This window comes from Antechinus flavipes, chromosome 2 (genome assembly GCF_016432865.1).
Source record: "Antechinus flavipes isolate AdamAnt ecotype Samford, QLD, Australia chromosome 2, AdamAnt_v2, whole genome shotgun sequence".
In the NCBI taxonomy this organism is placed as follows: Eukaryota; Metazoa; Chordata; class Mammalia; order Dasyuromorphia; family Dasyuridae; genus Antechinus; species Antechinus flavipes.
In genome coordinates, this window is record NC_067399.1 from 352,490,784 (window position 1) to 352,505,231 (window position 14,448).

General features: G+C 34.7%; 1 protein-coding gene across 3 annotated transcripts in view; it reads left to right on the plus strand.

Moving 5' to 3' along the window:
- MIPOL1 (mirror-image polydactyly 1) overlaps nucleotides 1-14,448 on the plus strand; it is a 520,237-nt gene that overhangs the window by 131,960 nt on the left and 373,829 nt on the right. The window lies entirely within an intron of this gene.

Genomic DNA, 14,448 nt, shown 5'->3' on the forward strand with positions numbered 1-14,448 from the left:
GCAAGAAGAAATAGACAGCAAAACTATAATAGTGGGAGATCTCAACCTTGCACTCTCAGAATTAGATAAATCTAACCACAAAATAAATAAAAAAGAAGTCAAAGAGGTAAATAGAATACTAGAAAAGTTAGATATGATAGATCTCTGGAGAAAATGTAATGGAGACAGAAAGGAATACTTTCTTTTCAGCAGTTCATGGAACCTATACAAAAATTGACCATATATTAGGACATAAAAACCTCAAACTCAATTGCAGTAAGGCAGAAATAGTAAATGCATCCTTTTCAGACCACAATGCAATGAAAATTACATTCAACAAAAAGCCAGGGGGAAGTAGACCAAAAAATAATTGGAAAGGAAATAATCTCATACTAAAGAATGATTGGGTGAAACAGCAAATCATAAACATAATTAATAACTTCACCCAAAAAACACTAAAGAATGATTGGGTGAAACAGCAAATCATAAACATAATTAATAACTTCACCCAAAAAACCGATAATAATGAGACATCATACCAACATGTATGGGATGCAGCCAAAGCAGGAATAAGGGGAAATGTCATATCTCTATAGGCCTACTTGCATAAAATAGAGAAAGAGAAGGTCAATGAAGAGAAGATCATTTTTGAGACTAACAATTTGATTTTCCTCTTTCCTTTTTCTAATCAAATTAACTAAAAGTTTGTCTATTTTTTTTCATAAAATCAATTTCTAGTTTTATTTATTAATTTAATAGTTTTTTTTTACTTTCAATTTTTATTAATCTCTCCTTTTGTTTTTAGAATTTCAAGTTTGGTATTTTGGGGTTTTTAATTTGTTCTTTTTCTAGGTTTTTTTATTTGCAAGCACAATTCATTTTCTCTTTCTCTATTTTATGCAAGTAAGCATCTACAAATTTAAAATTTCCCCTTATTACCACTTTGGCTGCATCCCACAAATTTTGATATGTTGTCTTATTATTGTCATTCTCTTTGATGTAATTATTAGTAGTATCTGTGTAGTTTTCTGTTTCATCCATTTATCCTTTAAGATGAGATTATTTAATTTCCAATTATGTTTTGGTCTATTTTCTCCAGGCCTTATTTTAATTTTTATTGCATCATGATCTGAAAAAATGCATTTATTATTTCTGCCTTTTTGCATTTGATTTTGAGGATTTTGTGCCCTAATACATGGTCAATTTTTTGTATAAATTCTATAAACTGCTGAGAAAAAGTAAACTTCTTTCTGTCTCCATTTAATTTTCTCCAAAGATCTATCATACCTAACTTTTCTAACATTTTGTTTACCTCCTTAATTCAGTTCTTATGTATTTTGTCATTCACTTTATCTAGTTCTGAGAGAGCAAGGTTGAGAACTCCCACTATTTTCGTTTTACTGTCTGTTTCTTCTTGCATCTCTCTTACTTTCTCCTCTAGGAATTCCCTGCTATACCACTTGCTACATATATGTTTAATATTGATATTGCTTTCTTATCTATGGTACCCTTTAGTAAGATATAGTTTTCCTTCCTTATCTCTTTTAATTACATCTATCTTTGCTTTTACTTGTTCTGAGATCAGGATTGCTACCCCTGCTTTTTTTTTCCCTTCATCTGAAGCATAATATATTCTGCTCCAGCCCTTTACCGTCACTCTGTATGTATCACTGTGCTTTAAATGTGTTTCTTGTAAATAATATATTATAGGATCTGGCTTTTAATTCAGTCTGCTAGCTGCTTCAGTTTTATGGGGAAATTCATCCCATTCACATTCAGAGTTAAAATAACTAATTCTGTATTTCCTACCATGTTATTTACCCTAAGTTATGCTTTTCTCTTTGCTATCCCTCTTTCCTCCTCCCAGTATTTTGCTTTTGATGATCCTCTCTTAAAGTCTTTCTCCTTTTGAGCCCCTCCCCCCTTTTTACACCTTTCCCCTAATTCTTCTGTTTTCTCTTCTATTAGTCTTTCCCTTTCTTTTCCCCCTTTCCCTCCTACTTCTCGATAAGGTGAGCCAAGTTTCTTTTTGATACCAAATATGTCTTATATTCTCTCTTAGAGCCAAATCTGATGAGAGTAGGATTCATGCAATGCTCATCCCCGCATTGGGGAAAGAATGCATGGCTTCTTTCCCTCAATTATAATAGGTTTTCTTTGTCTCTTCTTGATATATAATTTTTCTTATTTTACCTCCTTTTCCCTCTTCTTCAAAATGATCCCCTTTCCATCTCTAGTTTCTTTTTCATATTATCATAATAAAATCAAATTTTACTCACATTCTCTAAGTATACCCATAATAGAAATAGAGTTCTCAAGAGTTCTCTTGAGTTCTGTGTTTAGTGATCAAATTTTTTGTTCAGTCCTGGTCTTTTTATTAGAAATAGGTGAAATTCACCTGTATCATTGAATGTCCTTCTTCTTCTCTGAAAGATAATGCTCATTTTAGCTAGATTATTTATTCTTGGCTCTAATCCCAGTTCCTTTGCTTTTCAGAATATCAGATTTTAGGCCCTTCTATCCTTTAAGGTGGAAGCTGCTTGGTCCTGAGTAATCCTAATTGTGGCTCCTTATTTAAATTGTTTCTTTCTGGCTGCTTGCAGTATCTTTTCCTTGGTATGATAGTTCTTAAATTTAGCCATGATATTCCTTGGGGATTTAATTTTGGGGTCTGTTTCAGGAGGTCATCATTGGATTCTTTTGATGGCTATTTTATCTTCTGATTCTACAATATCAGGCAGTTTTCTGTTATGATTTCCTGTAAGATAGCATCTAGTTTCTTTTTTTTTTTCATCATGACTTTCGGGAAGCCCAATAATCCTTAGATTGTCTTTCTTACATCTATTTTCCAGGTCAGTTGTTTTTCCTTGGAGGCATTTCATATTTTCTTCTATTTTTTTCATTTTTTTGTTTTTGTTTTTTTGATTCTTTCTGTCTTATTGAGTCATTCACTTCCATTTGTTCAATTCTGATTTTTAGTGTATTATTTTCTTCATTTATCTTTTTTACCTCCTTTTGCAATTGGCCAATTAATTTTTTTTCTTGTGTATTGCATTCTTTTTCCATTTTTTTCCATTCCTTCTTGCAATGATTTCATTTCATTTCCCCATTTTTCTTCTAAATCTCTTTTAAGATCCTTTATTAGTTCTGCTGATTGATTTCCAGTGCTGGATAATGGTGGCTAAGCCTGGCATTCTTCTGGGTCTTAGTGGTTTACAATTGCCAAACTACCTGCTTGCAACCAAAATGGAGTGCCCAAAAAGGCTCAAAGAAGATTCCCAAGTGTGTGGAAGCTACAGTTCTCTAACTGTCCACATCAGCTTCTTGCCCAGTCTTCCTATGTCGCCGTCTGTGCTTGGCAGACTGTCCCCCTGTCCCTTTGAAATAGACCTGTTCTGAAGTTCTTCCAAGGTATTTTCTCTAGAAATGTGTTGCACTTCAAATATTTGTGCATTCTTTGACTTCAAAACCAGTTTAGAGGTTTAATCTGCTGTTGGTTTGAGAGAAGGTTAGAGGAGGTTACAGAAAGTTGTGTCTGCTCTTTGCCTTCTTTGCTTTGCCTAGTTCTGTTTTTTTTTTTTTTCAATAAAAATAGATTGATAGTCTCTTACTTCATTAATGATCCATCTTGTGCCATAAAAAATGATGCTCCATCTCAGTGAGTACTTAATTCTTGATTGTAATCTTAGGTCCTTTGCCCTTCATATATGGTATCCCAGGCCCTCTGATCTTTCATTGTAGACATTGCCAGTACTGAATAATCCTGACTATTGCTCCTTGATAATTGAATTGTTTTTGTCTGATAGCTTGCATGTTTTTTTTTCTCTTGAGATTATAGTTCTGGGGGAGGATTCTGGGAAGATGACAAAATAGGCTGGTAAATTTCAAGGTCTCCCAATTTTCTTCACAAATCGAACAAATTTGTGTTTCAATGAATATAGACTGGTGAAAAACCCAGAAGACTTGGGGGAATACAGGGGTTCTTCTGATACAATTCATCAAATTCTTTAAGAAAGACTCTGGGCAGAGATTAATTTGGGGATCCCTTGGGCTATATAGTTGTGGCTGAAGTTTCAACAGGAACCACAGAGACTTTCATTTTCCAAACTGTTTGTCAAGGAGGGGATTGAGTACATTTGCTTTCTGAGCTGGGATTGGTCTTCTATGCTACTGATCCAAGACTTAGGATCTCAGTTGCTTATCTGCTGTAATTAAGACCCTCTCTCTGGCTTTCCCAGATAACATCTGAGATAGACTGAACACCCCTTATACTCCAGGTAGACTGATCTTTGGTGAAGTCCTTCCAATCTGTCTTGAGCTGGAGATTGGTTTCATTACATCAGACTGTATGCAGAGCCTTGATTTCATGTGGTTTTCAAGGGAATCTGGGAAAGCTTGAGCAGCTTCCTGGCTTTACTATGCCATCTTGACTCTTCCCCTGGAAATACTCCATTCTTTTAAAAAAATTTTTTTTATTTAATATTTTTCCCCAGTTATTTAATTTTTTTTTACATTTCAAAAAATTTTTGAGTTCTAGATTATCTCCCTTATCCCCATTCCTCATTAATAAACCACATGTGAAATTATGTAAAACATTTACATAAAAATGATGTGGTGAAACATAGATCTCTCACCTAATTAAAAAAAAAACCTTCATGAGAAATAAAGTTAAACAGAAAGAAGGAGGGGGGAAGTTATACCTCAATCTGTATTCAGAAGCAATTAATATGGATTGAATTTTGGATCATTCCTTCAGATAATTGTAGATCATTGTACTTCTGAAACATTTCTCAGCTAGTCATCCCAAAACATTGATATTATTTTGTATATACTACATACAGTATTCTAATCATTATTTCCCATAGAACAATTATATTCCATGACAATCACATACCACAATTTATTCAGCTATTTTCCAATTGATAAGCATCCCCTCAGTTTCCATCTTTTTGCCCCAAGAAGAAAGCTTCTGAGGCATCTAGATGGCGCAGTGGATAGAGTGCTGGCCCTGAAGTCAGGAGAAACTGAGTTCAAATCCAGACTCAGACACTTAATACTTCCTAGTTATGTGACCCTGGGCAAATTGCTTAACCCCAATTGCCTCAGCAAAAAAAGACAAGAAGAAGAAGAAAGAGAAGGAGAAGGAGAAGGGCAAGGAGGAGAAGAAGAAGAAGCTACTAAAAATGTTTTTGTACATATAGATCTTTTTCCTTTAAAAAAAAATCTCTTTTGGTATTCATGCCAAATGAATGTTTTTGTACATATAGATCTTTTTCCTTTTTAAAAAATCTCTTTTGGGATTCATACCTAGTACTGATATTGTTAGGTGAAAGGTTATGCATGAAATTATAGCCCTTTAAGCATAGATGATATCTTTTGGTCATTTATCATTTGAGGCATGGCTTATTTTTTATAAGTTTGCCTCAGTGCCCTTGTTTGATATATAAAGCCTTAATTAAAGAAACTTGCTTCAAAATTCTTTTTATAATTCTATTGCTAATTGTATCCCCCCTTAGATTCTTTGTTCTTTTCCTTATCTGCCCTCAAAAGTGTTTTGCTACAAAGTTTTTTTCCCTTATCCAATATGCCCTCTCTTATCACCCCCCCTTTTTCTTTTTTCCCATTGCCCTCTTATTTTTATTCCCAAGCAATATAGATTTCTATCCTCATATTGAGTATGTATATTATTTTCTCTGAGCCAATTCTGATGAGAATAAACTTCAATCACTCACCCTCTCCTTTCCTTCTCTCCTGTCCATTGTAAAGGCTTTTTCTTGTCTTTCTTTTATGACAGATAATTTACATCATTCCAATTCTCCCTTTCCCTTTCTTCTAGTACGTTCCTCTTTCATGCCTTAATTTCTAATGAGTCCCAAATATTAGAGGGATTTACACAAATAAACTTTGTTAAGTCTCTTATTATGTCACTTTCCTAATTACTTCTTTGTGCTTCTGCTGAGTCCTATATTTGAAAATAATTTTTTTTTCCTATTCAGCTCTGGTCTTTTCATCACAAATGGTTGAAAATCCTCTGTTTCCTTGAATGTCTATTTTTTACCTTGAAGGATTATACTTAGTTTTGCTGGATAGATGATTCTTGGTTGCATTCCTAGCTCTATTACTCTCCACTATATCATATTCCTTTTTAAAAATATATTTATGAAATAACTTTTTACTTACAAGTTATATGTATGGGTAATTTTACAACATTGACAATTGCCAAACCTTTTGTTCCAATTTTTCCCCTCCTTCCCTCTGCCCCCTCCCCTAGATGGCAGGATAACCAGTAGATGTTAAATATATTAAAGTATAAATTAGATACACAATAAGTACACATGACCAAACTATTATTTTGTTGTACAAAAAGAATCGGACTCTGAAATATTGTACAATTAGCCTGTGAAAGAAATCCAAAATGCAGGCAGGCAAAAATATAGGGATTGAGAATTCAATGTAATGGTTCTTAGTCATCTCCCAGAGTTCTTTTGCTGGGTGTAGCTGGTTCAGTTCATTACTGCTCCATTGGAACTGATTTGGTTCATCTCATTGCTGAAGATGACCAGGTCCATCAGAATTGATCATCATATAGTATTGTTGTTGAAGTATATAAAGATTTCCTGGCCCTGCTCGTTTCACTCAGCATCAGTTCATATAAGTCTCTCCAGGCCTTTCTGAAATCATCCTGTTGGTCATTTCTTAACAAACAATAATATTCCATAATATTCATATACCACAATTTATTCAGCCATTCTCCAATTGATGGGCATCTATTCAATTTCCAGTTTCTGGCCACTACAAAGAGGGCTGCCACAAACATTTGTGTACATACAGATCCCTTTCCCTTCTTTAGTATCTCTTTGGCATATAAGCCCAGTAGTAACACTGCTGGATCAAAGGGTATGCACAGTTTGATAATTTTTTGAACATAGTTCCAAATTGCTCTCCAGAATGGTTAGATGTGTTCACAATTCCACCAACAATGTATTAGTGTCCCTGTTTTCCCACATCCCCTTCAACATTCCACATTATCTTTTCCTGTCATTCTAGCCAGAGTGACAGGTGTGTAGTGGTATCTCAGAGTTGTCTTAATTTGCATTTCTCTGATTAATAATAACTTGGGACATCTTTTCATATGGCTAGAAATAGTTTCAATTTCTTCGTCTGAGAATTGTTTGTTCATATCCTTTGACCATTTATCAATTGGAGAATGGCTTGATTTCTTATAAATTAGAGTCAATTCTCTATATATTTTGGAATAGAGTCCTTTATCAGAACCTTTGACTGTAAAAATATTTTCCCAGCTTATTGCTTCCCTTCTAATCTTGTTTGCATTAATTTTGTTTGTACAAAAACTTTTGTTTTTGTTTGATATAATCAAAATTTTCTATTTTGTGATCAGTAATGATCTCTAGTTCTTCTTTGGTCATAAATTCCTTCCTCTTCCACAGGTCTGAGAGGTAAACTATCCTGTGTTCCTCTAATTTATTTATAATATCATTCTTTATGCCTAAATCATGAACCCATTTTGACCTTATCTTGGTGTACGGTGTTAAGTGTGGGTCGAAGCCTAGTTTCTCCCATACTAGTTTCCAATTTTCCCAGTAATTCTTGTCAAACAGTAAGTTCTTATCCCAAAAACTGGGATCTCTGGGTTTGTCAACCACTAGATTGCTATAGTTATTGACTGTTTTATCCTTTGAACCTAACCTATTCCACTGATCAACTAATCTATTCCTTAGCCAATACCAAATGGTTTTGGTAACTGCTGCTCTGTAATGTAATTTTATCCTTCATTTGATTTTTTTTTTCATTAATTCCCTTGAAATTCTTGACCTTTTGTTTTTCTATATGCACTTTGTTGTTATTTTTTCTAGGTTATTAAAATAGTTTTTTGGGAGTCTGATTGGTATAGTGCTAAACAAATAGATTAGTTTAGGTAGTATTGTCATCTTTATTATATTTGCTCACCCTATCCAAGAGCATTTAATATTTTTCCAGTTGGTTAGATCAGACATAATTTGTGTGAAAAGTATTTTGTAGTTTTGCTCATAAAGTTTCTGATTTTCCCTTGGCAGATAGATTCCTAAGTATTTTATACTATCAGTACTTAGTTTAAATGGAATTTCTCTTTGTAACTCTGATTATTGGATTTTGTTAGTGATATATAAGAATAAGAATGCTGATGATTTATGTGGTTTTATTTTGTATCCTGCAACTTTGCTAAAGTTGTGGATTATTTCTAATAACTTTTTAGTAGAGTCTCTGGGGTTCTCTAAGTATGCCATCATATCATCAGCAAAGAGTGATAATTTAGTTTCCTCATTGCCTACTCTAATTCCTTTAATCTCTTTCTCAACTCTTATTGCCAAAACTAGCATTTCTAATACAATATTGAACAGTAGCGGTGATAGTGGGCAATCTTGTTTGACTCCTGATCTTACTGGGAATGGTTGTAGTTTGTCCCCATTACATATGATGCTTACTGATGTTTTTAAATAGATGCTACTGATTATTTTAAGGAAAAGTCCATTTATTCCTATACTCCCAAGAGTTTTTAATAGGAATGGATGTTGGATTTTATCAAATGCTTTTTCTGCATCTGTTGAGATGATCATATGGTTTTTGTTAATTTGATTATTAATATGGCCAATTACACTGATAGTTTTCCTAATATTGAACCAGCCCTGCATTCCTGGTATAAATCCTACTTGATCGTGGTGTATTATCCTGGCAATAATTTTCTGTAGTCTTTTTGCTAATATCTTATTTAAGATTTTAGCATTAATATTCATTAGGGAGATTGGTCTGTAATTTTCTTTCTTTGTTTTCAACCTACCTGGTTTAGGTATCAGTACCATGTCTGTGTCATAAAAGGAATTTGATAGGACTCCTTCATTCCCTATTTTATCAAATAATTTATATAGCATCGGGGCCAATTGTTGTTTAAATGTTTGGTGGAATTCACATGTAAATCCATTTGGTCCTGGGGATTTTTTCTTAGGGAGTTTATTAATAACTTGTTCTAGTTCTTTTTCTGAAATGGGACTATTCAAGCAATTTACTTCCTCCTCTCTTAATCTGGGAAGCCTACATTTTTATTTATTTATTTATTTATTTTAAATAACTTTTTATTGATAGAACCCATACCAGGGTAATTTTTTACAGCATTATCCCTTGCATTCACTTCTGTTCTGATTTTTCCCCTCCCTCCCTCTACCTCCTCCCCCAGATGGCAAGCAGTCCTTTACATGTTGAATAGATTATAGTATATCCTACATACAATATATGTGTGCAGAACTGAACAGTTTTCTTGTTGCACAGGGAGAATTGAATTCAGAAGGTATAAATAACCCAGGAAGAAAAACAAAAATGCAAGCAGTTTATATTCATTTCCCAGTGTTCTTTCTTTGGGTGTAGCTGCTTCTGTCCATCTTTGATCTATTGAAACTGAATTAGCCCTCTTTATCGAAGAGATCCAGGAAGCCTATATTTTTGGAGGTAGCCATCCATTTCACTTAGGTTATCAAATTTATTGGCATAAAGTTGGGCAAAGTAACTCCTTATTATTTCTCTAATTTCCTCTTCATTGGTGGAAAGTTCTCCCTTTTCATTTTTAAGACTACTAATTTGATTTTCCTCCCACCTTTTTCTAATCAGATTTACCAAAGGCTTATCTATTTTATTGTTTTTTTTTTCATAGAACCAACTCTTAGTTTTATTTATTAGTTCAATAGGTTCTTTCAATATTATTAATTTCTCCTTTTAATTTTAGTATTTCAAATTTAGTATTTTATTGGGGGTTTTTAATTTGGTCTTTTTCTAGCTTTTTTAGTTGCAAGCCCAATTCATTTATTTTCTCTTTCTCTATTTTATTCAAGTAAGCCTTTACAGATATAAAATTTCCTCTTATTACCACTTTGGTTGCATCCCACAAATTTTGGTATGATGTTTCATCATTGTCATTATCTTCAGTGAAATTATTAATTGTGTCTATAATTTGCTGTTTCACCCAATCATTCTTTAAGATGAGATTATTTAGTTTCCAATTACTTTTTGGTCTATTTATCCCTAACTTTTTGTTGAATGTAGTTTTTATTGCATCGTGTTCTGAAAAGAAAGCATTTACTATTTCTGACTTCCTGCATTTAATTTTGAGATCTTTATGTCCCAATATATGGTCAATTTTTTAAGAGATTCCATGGACTGCTGAGAAGAAAGTATATTCCTTTCTGTCTCCAGTCAGTTTTCTCCAAGGATTTATCATACCTAATTTTTCTAATATTATATTTACTTCTTTAATTTCTTTCTTATTTGTTTTGTGGTTTGATTTGTCTAATTCTGAGAGTGCAAGGTTGAGATCTCTCACTATTACAGTTTTGCTGTCTATTTCTTTTTGCACCTCTCTTAACTTCTCCTTTAGGAAGTTAGATGCTCTACCACTTGGTGCATATATGTTTAGTACTGATATTGCTTCATTATTTATGCTATCCTTTAGCAAGAGATAGTTTCCTTCCTTATCTCTTTTGATTAGATCAATTTTTGCATTTGCTTGATCTGAGATAAGGATGGCTATCCCTGTTTTTTTGTTTTTTTTTTTTTACTTTACCTGAAGCATAATAGATTCTGCTCCAGCCTTTTACCTTTACTCCGTATGTACCTCCCTGCTTTTGACTTTTGATCCAGTCTGCTATCCACCTCCGCTTTATGGGATAGTTATCCCATTCACATTTACGGTTAAAATGACTAATTCTGTATTTCCTGCCATCTTGTTATCCCCAGATTATGTTTTTCTTTTACTTGCCTCCCCAACCCTCTTTCCCAGTTTTAAACTTATGGGACCCACTTGTATCATGCCACTCACCCTCTTTAGGATCTCTCCCTCCCCCCTTTTGAATCTCTTCCCTTTCTTGTACCCTTCCCTTATTACTCTTTTTCTTTTCCCTTTTCCTCTCCCCCTTCTTAATGAGGTGAGAGAGGATTTTCTGTAAAACAAGTATGTCAGTTATTTTCTCTGTGAGCCAACTCTGATGAGAGTAAGATTCACACAGTATTCCTCTCCCTCTCTGATTTCCCTCAGATATGATACGTTTCCTTTGCGTCTTCGTGGGATGTAGTTTCCCTGTTTTTCTTCCCCCCCTTTCCCCCTTTTCCATTTCTACTTCCCTTCTTTTTTATGTTATATCAGTAAAATCAAATTATACATGTAGTCTTTTTGTATACCCACAACAGAAATACAATTCTCAAGAATTCCTTTTACCTTTTCTGCATCTCTTGAGTCCGTGGTTGGAGATCAAATTTTTTGTTTAGTTCTAGTTTTTTCCTTAGAAAAAAATGGAATTCATCTGTTTCATTAAATGCCCATCTTCTTCCCTGGAAGAAAATGTTCAGCTTAGCTGGGTAGATTATTCATGGCTACATTCCAAGTTCTTTTTGCCTTTTAGAGTATCAGATTCCAGGCCCTTCAATCCTTTAGTGTGGAGCAGCCAGATCTTGGATGATACTATATTTTGGCACCTCAGTATTTAAATTGTTGTTTTCTGGCTGCTTGTAATATTTTTTCCTTAATCTGATAGTTCTGAAATTTGTCCACAATATTCCTTTGAGTTTTTAGTTTAGGGTCTTTTTCAGAAGGTGTTCGATGAATTCTTTCGATGCCTATTTTCCCTTCTGATTCTATTACCTCTGGACAGTTCTCTTTGATGATTTCTTGTAAAATAGTATCTAAGCTCTTTTTTTCATCATAATTTTCAGAAAGTCCAATAATCCTCAGATTCTCTCTCCTAGATCTATTTTCCAGGTCTGTCTTTTTTCAGTAGATATTTCATGTTTTTTTTTTCCAATTTATCTTTTTTTTTTTTTTGGATTTGCTTGAATGATTCTTGCTGTCTCAATGAATCATTAGTTTCTATTTGGGGTATTATCTGGTGACTATTTCCTATTAGTCTCTTCCTGGTTGCAGACCTGTTCTTTTTTTGTATAAAAACTATCTATAATCCTTTTCATTTTTTAAATTCATTTTTTAAAGCCTTTAGGGTTTGCCTTCAGGCAAGGGGGTTACCAGCTTTCTCTGCAGTGCAGGGAGAGATGTAAAGTGGCTTCCCAAGTGTTCTGAGTGAAAGTTTCCCCCTCCCCCAAATGGAGATGATTTAGTAGGGTTGATTTAGCCCAGTGGAAAACCGCTGTGTGGTTTAGCAACTTCCCTAAGGCTAGAGACTAAGCAATAAAAGTGTCACTGTCCCAGGCCAGAGCCCCTTGTGGGGCTGTGGGTATTAGCAGCTGACCAGCAAACAGCCCGCTGGGACCAGAAGTCTCTGCCCAGAAACAAATTGGCCTGGGAAAGCTCTATTGCCCCAAGCTGAGCCCCTGTGCAGATTAGAGGCTGCCCGGGCTGTGCCCCCCTGCTGTGCAGGTTCACAACTGCCCCCAAGGAAAAGCCCCATATTGGGGATTGGAGCTGCGGGCTTGTGCTGTGATCTGGATTGTGCTGGAAGCTCTCACTTCCAGTTTGGGGTTTCACTCTGCCTCTAGTTCTCCCCTGTCTGCGCTGATCTTCTCCCAAGCCCCCAGAACAAACCTTTTCTGGCGAGATTTCAGATATTCTTCAGCTGGTGAGTTGTTGTACTTCTAATCTTATTTTTGAGGCTGAATATAATATTGATAGTAAGGGTAAGAGAGGAGCTTAGAAAGTTACATATGCCTTCTCCGCCATCTTGGCTGCACCTTCCCTCCCCCCAAGTATATCATATTCCAAGGCCTATGATTCTTTAAGGTAGAAGCTGCTGACTCTTGCATTTCATTCCGTTCTTGAATCTGAATTACTATAACCAGACTATGTGAGGGCTAACCTATGGAATATGTTGTGGTGGGAATATGGAATAAGGATGTTGGAAAACAGCATGAAAAGGAGAAGAAAAAGGAGAGAAGGAGTGAGAAGGAATAGAGAGAAGAAAAAGAAGAGAGTGAGAGAAAGCAATGAATGGGATCAAGAGCACACTTAGAAAAGATTACCTTAATAAGGAGACCAAACTGTGTAGTACTCTTGCCAGAGGGCATACGACTATTATATATTTTCAAGTTAAATTTCTGCAAGAATATATCCTGTGTTTTCAATGAAAATAACTTCCTCAAGGTCAATAGGAAAATACATTAAATTAAATGAATTTGCTCTCATTGAATGCAGAACCATTGTTATTAAATATGTATTCATAAACAATATCAAAATTTTGCTGATGCAAATACATTTTGCTGTTGTGGCTTTAGGATAAGTTCATAAGATAGATGAAGTATGATATCCTTCTGCTTGCTTCATTTGAATGTGAAGTATAAATTTAAACAATCTTAATTTTTTTTGGCTGCAGTTAAGTGACTTATCCAGGGTCACACAGCTAGGAAGTATTAAGTATTTGAGATCAGATTTGAACTGAGATCCTCCTGACTTGAGGGTTGGTGCTCTATCCACTGCGTGACCTAGCTCCCTCTAAACAATCTTTATGTAGAAAAGAGTACTACATCTCAACATCATTCTATAACAAGGTAATTTTCTCCAAACTGGCAATTTAAAACAATAAAATAATTCAGAAATAACTCAAAATACTTGTTTGAACTTTTCAACAATTAAATTTCAGTTTATATGTGTTATGGGCCAGAACTCTGAAACAAGGATTCTTACAAGATGTTAAATCAGTGGGATTGATGAGACAATGGTTATCTAGTTTATCATGATCCTTAATAGTTCTCTAAGTTCAGTATAATTGATTTAATTTTACAATAAATAATGGTTTCCTAGTGATATAATGATTGGTTTATACTCAGTGTAGAGCATATAAGCTGAGACAGACTCGGCCAAAAGAGGCACAGACAGATTCATTCCATTGTCCACTTTTGTGGTCACGGGAGGCTGAAGCACAAACCCTTGGACTCAGACTCACTTCATCTCACACCACTGTGGTAGCCTATCCTCCTTCATTTTCTCCACTGAAACCAATCCTGTCTGAAGGCCACAAGAAAGTTAGCTGAGCACCAAGTGAAGGAGACAATATATACTTTTGGACTTTAACACCTGGCTATTCTTTTTTTTTTCTTTTTCTTTTTATTGACAGAAAAATGCATTGGTAATTTTTCAGCATTGTCCCTTGCACTCATTTATGTTCCAACATGTTAAACATGGTAAAGTATATCCTAGATACAATATATGTGTGCAGAACTGTACAGTTCTTTTGTTGCACAAGAAAAATCAGATTCAGAAGGTAAAAATAACCTGGGAAGAAAAACAAAAATGCAAGTAGTCCATATTCATTTCCCAGTGTTCCTTCTCTGGGTGTAGCTGATTCTGTCCATCATTGATCAATTGGAACTGAATTGGATCGTCTCTTTGTCGGAGATATTCGCTTCCATCAGAATACATCCTCATACAGTTTTGTTGTTGAAGTGTATAAATGATCTCCTGGTTCTGCTCATTTCACTTAGCAT